We start from the raw sequence: 11,683 nt of genomic DNA, 5'->3' as shown, positions 1-11,683 counted from the left end.
AAATCAAACCAGCCTGATCAGCTCTATCTAAAGACAGTAATGTGATTTTCTAGATTAAACCAGCAAGATCAGCTCTATATAAACACAGTAACACGATTTGTCTAGATTAAACCAGCCTGAGCAGCTCTATCTTAAGAAAATAACATGATTTTTTTCTCAATTAAACCAGCCTGAGCAGCTCTATCTTAAAGGTGTACAGTAGGATTTTCCCGAATTTTAGGAAAGAACCGCCCTCTCCACCTTTTGAAAAATGCACATGCGCAAAGCTCTACCTGCTCCCGAGACGGAACGCCTACTAAAACGTGTGCGAGAGACATGAACAAGCCCAGTTCTCCTCGTGCACGCCCTGTTTACAAGTCACAAGTCGGGTCACTTTACAAGAAGATTTGAACTTTTTCCACTAATCAACCCTGGAAATTTACAATATAGACGTAGATAACTTTTACTGGAAGTGATTTGAAATGGATTTCTCCAAATAGAATGCCAAACTTTACCTGTCGAGTAGAAACTTCGCGACTGAAGCATCAGTGGGAAGCCCAACCTGGGCTTTCAGCGCACGCCATCGTGTGAAAGAATCTCCCAAAAACACTCTGGTCTTGTTTCTCTCTTCCGAAGCCTTTCTCTTCTTCTCATACACTTCGAAGACACTTTTTCTCTTTTGCGACCCTCTGCCATTTTCAAAGTACCCGGTGAGAACTGCGAGCTCGCTGAAGGCGTAGCTCACCATATACACCTGAAAGCGCGCATGCGCAGAAAGTGAAAACTAATAGATCCACGCTACCTGGGGACGAGCACTTACGACGGCCTTGCGTAATATATCACCAGAATGATTGACAGTTGGGAGGACCAATAGTCTTGATGATCCACCCGGAAAAAGAAAATCCTCCTGTACACCTTTAAGACAGTAACATGATTTTACTTGATTAAACCAGCCTGAGAAGCTCTATCTTAAAAAAGTACACTCAAAAATGAAATGACAGAATTGTTTTTTCAGTGTGACATGATTTTCCTCGATTAAACCATGGTCCAAGTGGAGGAACGTGGGAGCAGCGCTTCAAAGGGTTGAGTGGAAATCTCCACCAACGGCTGATCCCACGTTTCATCGGGCTCATCCATCCCTCCGGACAGGGCCTCACAGCCAGAGACAGGTGAGCCGTTTAGGGACTATTCAGTAACAAGAACTTAGAGCTGTGATTTCACTTGTATATAAGTTAAAGATGTAAAGCAAAGTTGGACTCTTCAGGTGATGAAACATACATTAAATGTCCACCAATGACTGTTGAGATGGTTGATCATTTAGTTTTAAACGTAGTAAACATAGAAAATACTTTGGCTGGTTATTGTGATTAAATTAAATTACATCTCACAACAAAACATGCTTTTAAAATAACAAAGACATTTGATCCAAATTACATTGAATTTAATACAAGAGACCCATTCTACAAAACAAACCTTTCCTCCTGCAATTAGCCTTTCAATACCACCTCACTCCGTGTGTGTTGTCCTCACAATCAATCAAAGTGATCTGGTGTCTCCTGGTGTTGATCTTAAGAGTCTCTCAACTTGTGGAACCTGTGCATTTAACACTTTTCTTTTGTCTACAGTGTGTTGTGGGAATCTCCCAGAACCTGTATCTCGCCCACCTTGCTGCTCCTCCTGTCACCTGCAGTACAAGGTGATTTCGTCTGTCCACTTCTGGCTCTAAAGACTCTTCTGGCTGTTTGTACCTACATGAACATCATTACATGCAGCTTGTTTACCAGAGTTTACTTCAAGTCATTGCACAGCTAGAAAACTTTAGTTTAGTAAGTCTCAGTAAGGTCTGAGTGCGTATCACATGTTTAGGTGCAACCAGGGTTGGGTAGTAATGGAAGACATGTAACAGTGTTACATAATTAGGATACAAAAAACATATAACTGTAATCTGTTACAGTACATAAAAAAATGTGTAATCTCGTTACAGGTATATTCGATAAAAACTGGGATTACTGAGCAGGATTACAGTAGAAATCAGATGGAATAAACTAGAAATGCAGCTGTCACATGCGCCATGCACTGGCATTGCGACACTTCCCGACGCTTTCAGGCTGACAATCCATGCTTTGCCATGGATTCTGCAGACAGTTGCTTTCACCACTATGTTTTAAAGTCGGACAAATCTCTTAACCTCTCTGTACAATGCAAACTATGTCTCCCAGCCGTGAAAGTGCTGTGAACGTCCAGGAACTGGACATCTCACCTGAAGAAACATAGAAACATAAAACCTGCTCACTTTCACTGATACACACATGGACTCTGTTTACTAGTTTTATTAGCTCGTAACATGCTTCCTACCTGTTCTCAATACGTTTAGAGGCTCTTGTGTTTTAGGGATTAATTGGGGCGACACGTGCCATCACTTTTTTCTTTTTACTCAATGAGTTATTCATGCTGCCAGATACAGCCTCTCATCAAACATTCACATTTATTCTGGAAAAAAACCAACATTAAAACTAATGAGGAAACGGGGCGAGAGAGAGAGAGAGAGAGAGAGAGAGAGAGAGAGAGAGAGAGAGAGAGAGAGAGAGAGAGAGAGAGAGAGAGTTTTAGAAAAGATGGGCACATTTTCTTGAATAGAAATTGAAAGCTTTATTTATATTGTGGTTTTGATTCTCTAAAAAAAAAAATCAATGTTAGACACCTGATTGGTTACTGGGTTTTGATAGTTCAAAACTTGTTAAGTGCAATTTGTGTCTGCTGTGTATAAGATGTGTCAATACACTGAGCAGATGACACTTTCTATTCTTTCTTGTCATTTTTTTATCTTTTATTATGGCCAGGCAAGAGTAGAGGCACGGCTTTTCAGAGGTTGATGGACTCGGTGCTGCGCGACCTCGCTTTCGTTTCTGTTTACCTGGACGACATCTTGGTGGCTAGTTCTTCAGTTGAGGAGCATTTTTCACACCTAAAGCAAGTTTTTCAGCGCCTTGAGCAGGGGTGGGCAATTATTTTTCCGAAGGGGCCAAATGAGAAGCAGAAAATATTGTGGAGGGCCTTGCCAAAAGTTTAAACTCTATTCTGCATATGAATTTTATTTCTAAATTGAAAGCAGTAAATGGCATTGTTTACACATGCTGGTAAGTGTCTGTGTTATTATTAGGTAAAGAGAAAGTGAGGGTTATTTTAACAAAAAATGTTTTTATTCAGTGCAGTTATTCAAAACAATTGTAAACATGAAACATTTGTCACTCTTTTTTGAATTACATTAACCAAAAACACTTTTTTCTATTAAGACATCACAATGTCTTTGTATGCCAAATATCATTAACAAGATATGTCACATTATGATTGTCAAACTGCCAAGCTGTGCAGACAAAAAGTAATAGTGAACACACATTTGGGTATTTTCTTGTTCAGTGAGAGAAATCTAGCCTTTGCTGCCCTTTAACGAGTGCATCAAAGTCAGGTTGAATGTTGAGGTGGAGATGCGAAGCACAGCTGACAGATGATCATCAGTAAGAGAGGATCTGAACCTGGATTTGGTCAACTTCATTACTGAGAATGTTTGTTCACATATGTAGGTAGATCCAAACAGAACCAACATCTTCTGAGCATGTCTCCTCATGTTTGGAAAGTTCTCCTCCTTAAGAGATGAGTAGAACTCCAGCAGTGATGCTGACTTAAAGTGCTCTGCCAGTACTGTGTCAGACTGCAGGTCAATGAGCTCCAGCTGAACATCACTGGTTGCATCATCTACTCTGCAGGCAAAGGGAGAGGAAACCAGGTGCATTTCATCCTCAATGTTTTTACAATCATCAAATCGCCTTAAAAACTCACCATGCAAATCTCCTAACATGGATGAGTACCTGCAGAGATGATTAGCTGATGGTCTGACTTCTTTAAGGGTTTGCATGTGAGTGAGAGTGCTGTTCTGTAGTTGACTTGAAAGAAACAGCAACTTTCTCATAAAAGCCTTCACAAGGTTATGCATGTCATGAACGAAAAGGCCCTTGCCTTGCAGTTTAGTGCTCAGTTCATTCATCAGTGCCGTCACATCAACAGCAAATGCAAAATCTGCCATCCAGTTCATATCTGAAAGCTCGGGGATGTTTTTGCCTTTCATCTCACAAAACTCTTGAATCTCTGTTTTCAGGTCCCAAAATCTTTTGAGCACTTTGCCCAGACTGAGCCATCTGACAGCTGTGTGGTACATGATGTCACCATGTTCATTCTCATGCTCCTCTAAAAGTGCAACAAACTGCCTGTGATTTAATGCTCGTGCCCTGATAAAGTTAACCGTTTTTGTTACAACATCAATAACATGGTTAAGTTTTAGCACAGACCTGCACAGTACATGCTGATATATAATACAATGTATCAACACTAAATGATGCTCTGTGCCGAGTTCAGTCACTTTATCTTGGATCTGTTTCAAAAGTCCGACATGTTTTCCTGTCATATTCGGACAACCATCAGTAGTGACGCCTACCAGTTTGTAACAAATAAATAAATCTCGTTACTGTCTCACAGCTCAGCCGCCATGTGTTGGAGTTCACCCCGGTGAACGAGAGGGTTGCGTCCCTACGCCTTCGAGTAGGGGACAGGTCTCTCACTGTTGTCTCGGCCTATGCACCGAACAGCAGTTCAGAGTACCCAACCTTCTTGGAGTCCCTGGGAGGGGTGCTGGATAGTGCCCCAACTGGGGACTCCATTGTTCTCCTTGGGGACTTCAACGCCCACGTGGCCAATGACAGTGAGACCTGGAAGGGGGTGATTGGGAGGAACGGCCTCCCTGATCTGAACCCGAGAGGTGTTCTGTTATTGGACTTCTGTGCCAGTCACAGCTTGTCCATAACGAACACCATGTTCGAGCACAGGGGTGTCCATAAGTGCACGTGGCACCAGGACACCCTAGGCCAGAGGTCAATGATAGACTTTGTGGTCGTGTCATCTGATCTCTGGCCGTGTGTCTTTGACACTAGGGTAAAGAGAAGGGCAGAGCTGTCAACTGATCACCACCTGGTGGTGAGTTGGATACGCTGGACCGGGAGGAGGCCGGATAGACTCGACAGGCCCAAACATGTTATGAGGGTCTGCTGGGAACATCTGGCCGAGCCCTCCGTCCGCGCAGTTTTCAACTCCCACCTCCAGGAGAGCTTCTCACAGATCCCGAGGGAGGTTGGAGACATTGAGTCCGAGTGGACCATGTTCTCCACTTCCATTGTCAAAACTGCTGCTCGGAGCTGTGGCCGCAGGGTCTCTGGCGCCTGTCGTGGCGGCAATCCCCGAACCCGGTGGTGGAAACCGGAAGTAAGGGATGCCGTCAAGCTGAAGAAGGAGTCCTATCGGGCACTGTTAGCTCATAGGACTCCTGAGGCAATTGACAGGTACCGGCAGGCCAAGTGAGCCGCAGCCCGGGCTGTGGTGGAGGCAAAAACTCGGGTCTGGGAGGAGTTCGGAGAGGCCATGGAGGAGGACTTTCGATCGGTCCCGAGGAAATTCTGGCAAACCGTCCGGCGCCATAGGCGGGGGAAGCAGTTCTCCACCAACACTGTTTACAGTGGATGTGGGGAGCTGTTGACCTCAACTGGGGATATCGTTCAAGATCCCGGATACAAGCAGCTGAAATGAGCTTCCTCCGTAGGGTGGCTGGGCGTACCCTTAGAGATAGGGTGAGGAGCTCAGCCACCAGGGAGGAGCTCGGAGTAGAGCCGCTGCTCCTCCACATCGAGAGGAGCCAGCTGAAGTGGCTCGGGCACCTATTTTGGATGCCCCCCGGACGCCTCCCAAGGGAGGTGTTCCGGGCATGTCCCTCCGGTAGGAGGCCTCGGGGCAGACCCAGGACACGCTGGAGGGACTATGTCTCTCCGCTGGCCTGGGAACGCCTTGGGGTGCCACCGGGAGAGCTGGAGGAAGTGTCTGGGGTGAGGGAAGTCTGGGCAACTCTGCTCAGACTGCTGCCTCCGCGACCCGGCCCCGGATAAGCGGCAGAAAATGGATGGATGGATGGATGGATGGACTTGGCACGTCACATGAACAGAGAGGAGCGCTATTTCACCTCCTCCCTTGCTGTCGTCTACTTCTCTGTGTTCTTCTTACTTCGGTGTACAGGGACTATTCTGCCCTTTGACGTTTGGAGCTGTCTCCTGGATCAGCCGATCCAGGGGCAACTTGCTTCAGATGGATGGAGGTTTCCTGAAGAGTGCGATGTGGTTTTCCCGCCAGAGTACACTGCGACAGATGGCACCGCATTGTTCCTCTTGTATCCAGGGTTCGACTAACGGCCGGACCCTCCTCTCCAGTACCCTGGAATAGACTTTCCTGGGGAGCCTTTGTCACTCAGCCGAACAGCGTGAGACGTCCTCTTGACGACCTTAAATCGACCCGTTCACCTGGGCTCGGACCACTTCCTCTTTATCACCCTGAGAAGTACCCAGGGGCTGGTGTTGAGGATCTCAGCCGAGTCCCCCTTGGCTGTCGGTCCCCGCATCCTGTGCAGAGAAACGAGATTCCAGACATCTCAAAACTGCGTTGTCACATCTCTCACCTGAACATAGATTTTTCTCTTGTATAGATTTGGCTAATGCTTTTTTCTGTCTGCCACTGGCGGATCAGGTGAAACCACTGCGAACAGGTCCGACTTATTGCCGCCAATGCAAACCAAACTCCTGTTCCGGGAATACAAAGACCGAACAACCCTTAACAAAGGGCCCCGGATTCCATGCTCCCGGAGCGCCCCCCCACAGGATGTCTCAGGGGACGCGGTCGAACGCCTTCTCCAGATCCACAAAACACATGTGGACTAGTTGGGCAATCTCCCATGAACCCTCGAGCAGCTGGTGGAGGGTATAGAGCTGGTCCAGTATTCCACGACCAGAATGAAAACCGCATTATTCCTCTTGGATCCAAGGTTTGACTAACGGCCGGACCCTCCACTCCAGTACACTGGAATAGACTTTCCTGGGGAGGCTGAGGAGTGTGATCCCTCTGTAGTTGGAACACACCCTCCGATCCCCCTCCTTGAAGAGAGGGACCACGACCCCATTCTGCCTGTCCACAGGTACCGTCCCCGCGTCACGCGATGTTGCAGGGATGAAGGGCCCCGGACTCCATGCTCCCGGAGCATGGAGTCGGTTTGCCAGAATTTCCTCGGGGCAGACCGAAAGTCCTCTTCCATGGCCTCTCCAAACTCCTCCCAGACCCGAGTTATTGCCTCCACCACAGCCATGGACTATGGGTCATGACTGAAAGAACGAGATCCTGGATACAAGCGGTTGAAGTGAGCTTCTGCGTAGGGTGGTTGAGCGCACCCTTAGAGATAGGATGAGGAGCTTGAGAGTTGGTTTTTAGAATAAAGTTTGTATTTTACTAGAACATAGTCGTACTTTCACTATTCAAGTTTAAACATGAAGTGTTTATCAGGTTTAAGCAGTTTCAACCTGTTTTATTATGCTGGATTTGACTGCTATTTTCATTTCATCAGTAGTGGCCGAAATGATGCTCCACACGGGATATAGAGTGATTTTGGAATAAAGTTTTTATTTCATTAGAACAAACTAGTACTTTCTCAATTCAAGTTTAAATGATGTGTTTATCAGGTTCAAGCATTTTCAACCAGTTTTATTTAGTGGAGTAACTGCTATTTTCATTTCATCAGGAGTGGCCGAAATGATGCTCCACACGAGATATAGAGGGATTTTGGAATAAAGTTTTTATTTCATTAGAACAAACTAGTACTTTCTAATTTCAAGTTTAAATTATGTGTTTTTCAGGTTCAAGCAGTTTCAACCAGTTTTATTTAGTGAAGTAACTGCTATTTTCATTTCATTAGGAGTGGCCGAAATGATGCTCCACACGGGATATAGAGTAATTTTGTAATAAAGTTTTTATTTCATTTGGACAAACTCGTGCTTTCACTATTCAAGTTTAAATTATGTGTTTATCAGGTTCAAGCAGTTTCAACCAGTTTTATTTAGTGGAGTAACTGCTATTTTCATTTCATCAGTAGTGGCCGAAATGATGCTCCACACGGGATATAGAGTGATTTTGGAATAAAGTTTTTATTTCCTTAGAACAAACTGGTACTTTTTCAATTCAAGTTTAAACATGAAGTGTTCATTAGGTTAAAGCAGTTTCAACCTCTTTTATTATGCTGGATTTGACTGTTATGGTCTTTTCATCAGTTGTGGCCGAAAAGATGCTTCAGACGAGATACTGAGTATGTTTTTAGAATAAAGTTTTAATTTCATTAGGACAAACTCGTACTTTCACTATTCAAGTATCTACTCAGATAAATGTACACTAACACAACTATTGCTCACCCAAGGTGCTAAAAACACTGTGTTATAGTTGCGAGGTTACAATTTGTATAGACTACAGAAGTGAAAGCCACAGGTGTAACCATCACCTGTGCATTAACAACATTTTCGCACTTTTCGAAACACAGCTTTTGCGTGACTCCTATCATGAGTAGTCAGAGACACTGCGTGCTCGGAGCAAAGATACCTCGGGAGCCACATGACCCAGTTGAAGACTGTTGTCGCCGGTCTTCTATGCCTGTCTACACAGGAGAGAAGAAACCTCAACAGCGAGTTGCTATGACACACATCCATCAGTGCTCTCAGCCGCACCACCACGTGGTCTCGCAGCTCTTTCACTCCTTTTCAGGAGAAGGAACATTGTCATTTTCCAGCACCTGACAGTGCTATCAGCTCCCTCACTTTCTCCACCGGAGAGAACCAGGATGTTCTAGCTCAGATGACTCTGACCATTCCGATATCCCAAGGGTACCTGGTCTTTGGACCAGCCAGCTTGAGTCCCTTGCAGAGGACATAGAGCAGTTCGAACCAAACAACCCGGAAATTCGTGTAGCGGACTACCTGGGGGAGGTTGAACGCTGCCTCTTCAACCTGCCTCATCCTTCGTCCCGAGAGAAGCTTACGCTTCTCTGGAAGATGACATCCAGGAGTGTCCATGTTTACATAGAGTCCCTCCCATCTGCCATCAGAGACCATTACTCAGCCCTCTGTCATGCACTTAGGGAAGCAGGATCATCTGCACAATGATCCTGCCTCTGCAAACTTTGGTGCATTTACAATCACTCAAAAGGGGGCGGAGACTCCCAGATAGTATTTATAGGTGCCAAAGGGCTGCCTACTTCCAAGGCCACAATGCACCAGGATTGGACAAAGACCAGACTTTTAAGTCCCTCTTCGTTAACAACCTCCACAACAGTGTGCGGATCGATGTCGCCCTTTTCTGCAGGACCAAAAACCCCACCATGAAAGACCTCCGCAAACATGCGCAGATGGTGTGGGAGCTGCACCACCGTTCAGGTGAAAACTATGATGGTGATGAAGGTGTCCTGAGGTCTCAGGTGAGGAGAGGTAAGTCTAAAAACCGAGGCTGAGGTCAGACTCAAAACAACTGGGATGCAGATGTCCCACAGTGGATTAAAACCTGCATCAGAGAGGTGAAGCAGCACCTGAACCCGCCTGGTAAGAAGGGACCTGGCTCCCCCTGACCGCATGACTTAGCCCCTCCCCTCCGCACACAAAGTTCATTTTGGCAGGAGGAGGAGATGCAGGAGGTGAAAGAGGCCCATTTGACATTCTTGGGTACTCTTGGCTATGCCAACCACAGATACACTTCAGTGGTGGTAGGGGTTTGACACTCTCTCACTGCTTGGGTCAGAAATCCCCCTCATGTGTTCAGACACCTTCCTATGGGTTGCTAAAACCATGCTTGCGCATGCCACTTAAGGAAAGCCACTTCAGGTGGAAGAGTGTAGCATAAACATCCGAGGCTTCACTCAGGACTTGCACCACATCACTCAATGTGTCTGGGTCAACAGCTTTCCAGGACATGTCAGCGACGCATCCCATCTACGTCACTGATCTGGACACAGAGGAACTGCTTATTGGTCAGGACATCCTAAACCGACTCGCTGCCACCAAACTGCGCCTTTGGTCCCAAGTCGTCAGCCGGACTCCCATTGGCTCAGAACTAGGCCACCCAGCTTCTAACAGCAGAGTCGCTGCAATCCAGTTCAGAGGTCCTCTGCCTATTGGACTGCATGCGTCTCTTCCAAAGTCCGACCCCAGCTGATCCACCTCAAGGCTCCCTGACAGCTGGCAATTGCTGCAGGCCATGATCCAAGACCCATTTCAAGCACACCACTCTTTACTCTTGTCAAACTCACAAGTTTGCATGCCCAACACACTGTGGGGGTTCACAGATGAATGGATCCTCGTTTCCGGAGGCACCTTTGTCGGCCTGGTCAGAGAGATCTTCCACAGACACCAACCTGCTCAAGGGTCCGAGCCACCGCTCACTTTCAGCACAGTCACTTTCAGACCTTAACCAAATTCCTTGGTTCACGCGCCTCCTCGACTTACCATCCAGATCTCGACACAGCTCTGTGACACAGCTCTTCTTGAGCTGAACAATCGTTCAGCCAACCCACGGGTCCAAAATCTGACAGATTAAAGTGACCGCATTTACACCTTTAGAGATGTTAACTGACTGTTCATTCCACAATCTTGAACTAATTCTCATTTCATTGACAATCTGCCTTCGTCCCTCACCAGCGACGACACGCATGACACATGCCTTTCCGGTCCAGGTTTACACTGCAATAGTTGTGGATGGTACTGAAAGAACCGAACCAAATGGGTAAGATTCTTCCTCCCCCATGTTGGGGTACCACCACTACAGTACGGGTCCAATAAAGAGTAAAACGCAGCCATCTGCTGATTAGTCAGTGATTTACGTCACTCTCGACACACCTGCAAGACTCTCGTTGCTCCTGGTCTGAAAGTCCTTTAGGTGCCTTTTACCAAGGAGTGGCTTCCTTCTGGCCACTCTACCTGATTGATACACAGATAGTTGTTCTCCTTTCTCCACAGAGGAACTCTGGAGCTCTGACAGAGCGACCATGTAGTTCTTAGTCACCTCCCTGACTGAGGCCCTTCTCCCCATCACTCAGTTTAGAGTCGGCCAGCTCTTGGAAGAGTTCCGGTGGTTCCCAACTTTTTCCACTTACTGATGATAGAGGCCACTGAACAAAGTGGGACCTTCAAAGCAGCAGACATTTTTCTGTAACCTCCAGATTTGTGCCTCGAGACAATCCTGACTCGAAGGTCTACAGATTAATCCTTTGACTTCATCCTTGGTTTGTGCTGGCATGCAGTTAACTTACACAGACAAGAGTGCCTTTCCAAATCATGTCCAATCAACTGAATTGACCACAGGTGGACCCCAATAAAGCTGCAGAAACATCGCAAAGATGATCAGTGGAAACGGGGAGAACCTGAGCTTGTTTGAACTTCATGGCAGAAGGTTGACTCCTTATGTACCTGTGATGAGTTTTTTAATCTTTAATAAATTTAAAAACATTTTCATGTTGTCATTATGGGGGGTTGTATGTAGAATTGAGGGAAAAAAAGGTGAAAAACGTGAAGTGCTGTGAACTTTTCGGATGCACTGCATGCTGACATTCTCGGTTGGAGTGCAGCAAGTAGCGAGGACCTGTTTAAGGCTGCTTGCAGCTTTAATTCAGTTGTTATTCATCTCAAATGGGGGGAAAAGAAGTAAAGTGCATTATATGACCTTGGAATTCCTCTTTCATGCTTTATTCATTTGTATTGTAAATTAACTGAGTTCAACACTTGTGCAGCAATTGAATACGCAAAAAACCTTCTCA

Source organism: Blennius ocellaris (assembly GCF_963422515.1).
Source record: "Blennius ocellaris genome assembly, chromosome: 17".
NCBI lineage: Eukaryota > Metazoa > Chordata > Actinopteri > Blenniiformes > Blenniidae > Blennius > Blennius ocellaris.
This window is presented reverse-complemented; position numbering follows the sequence as displayed.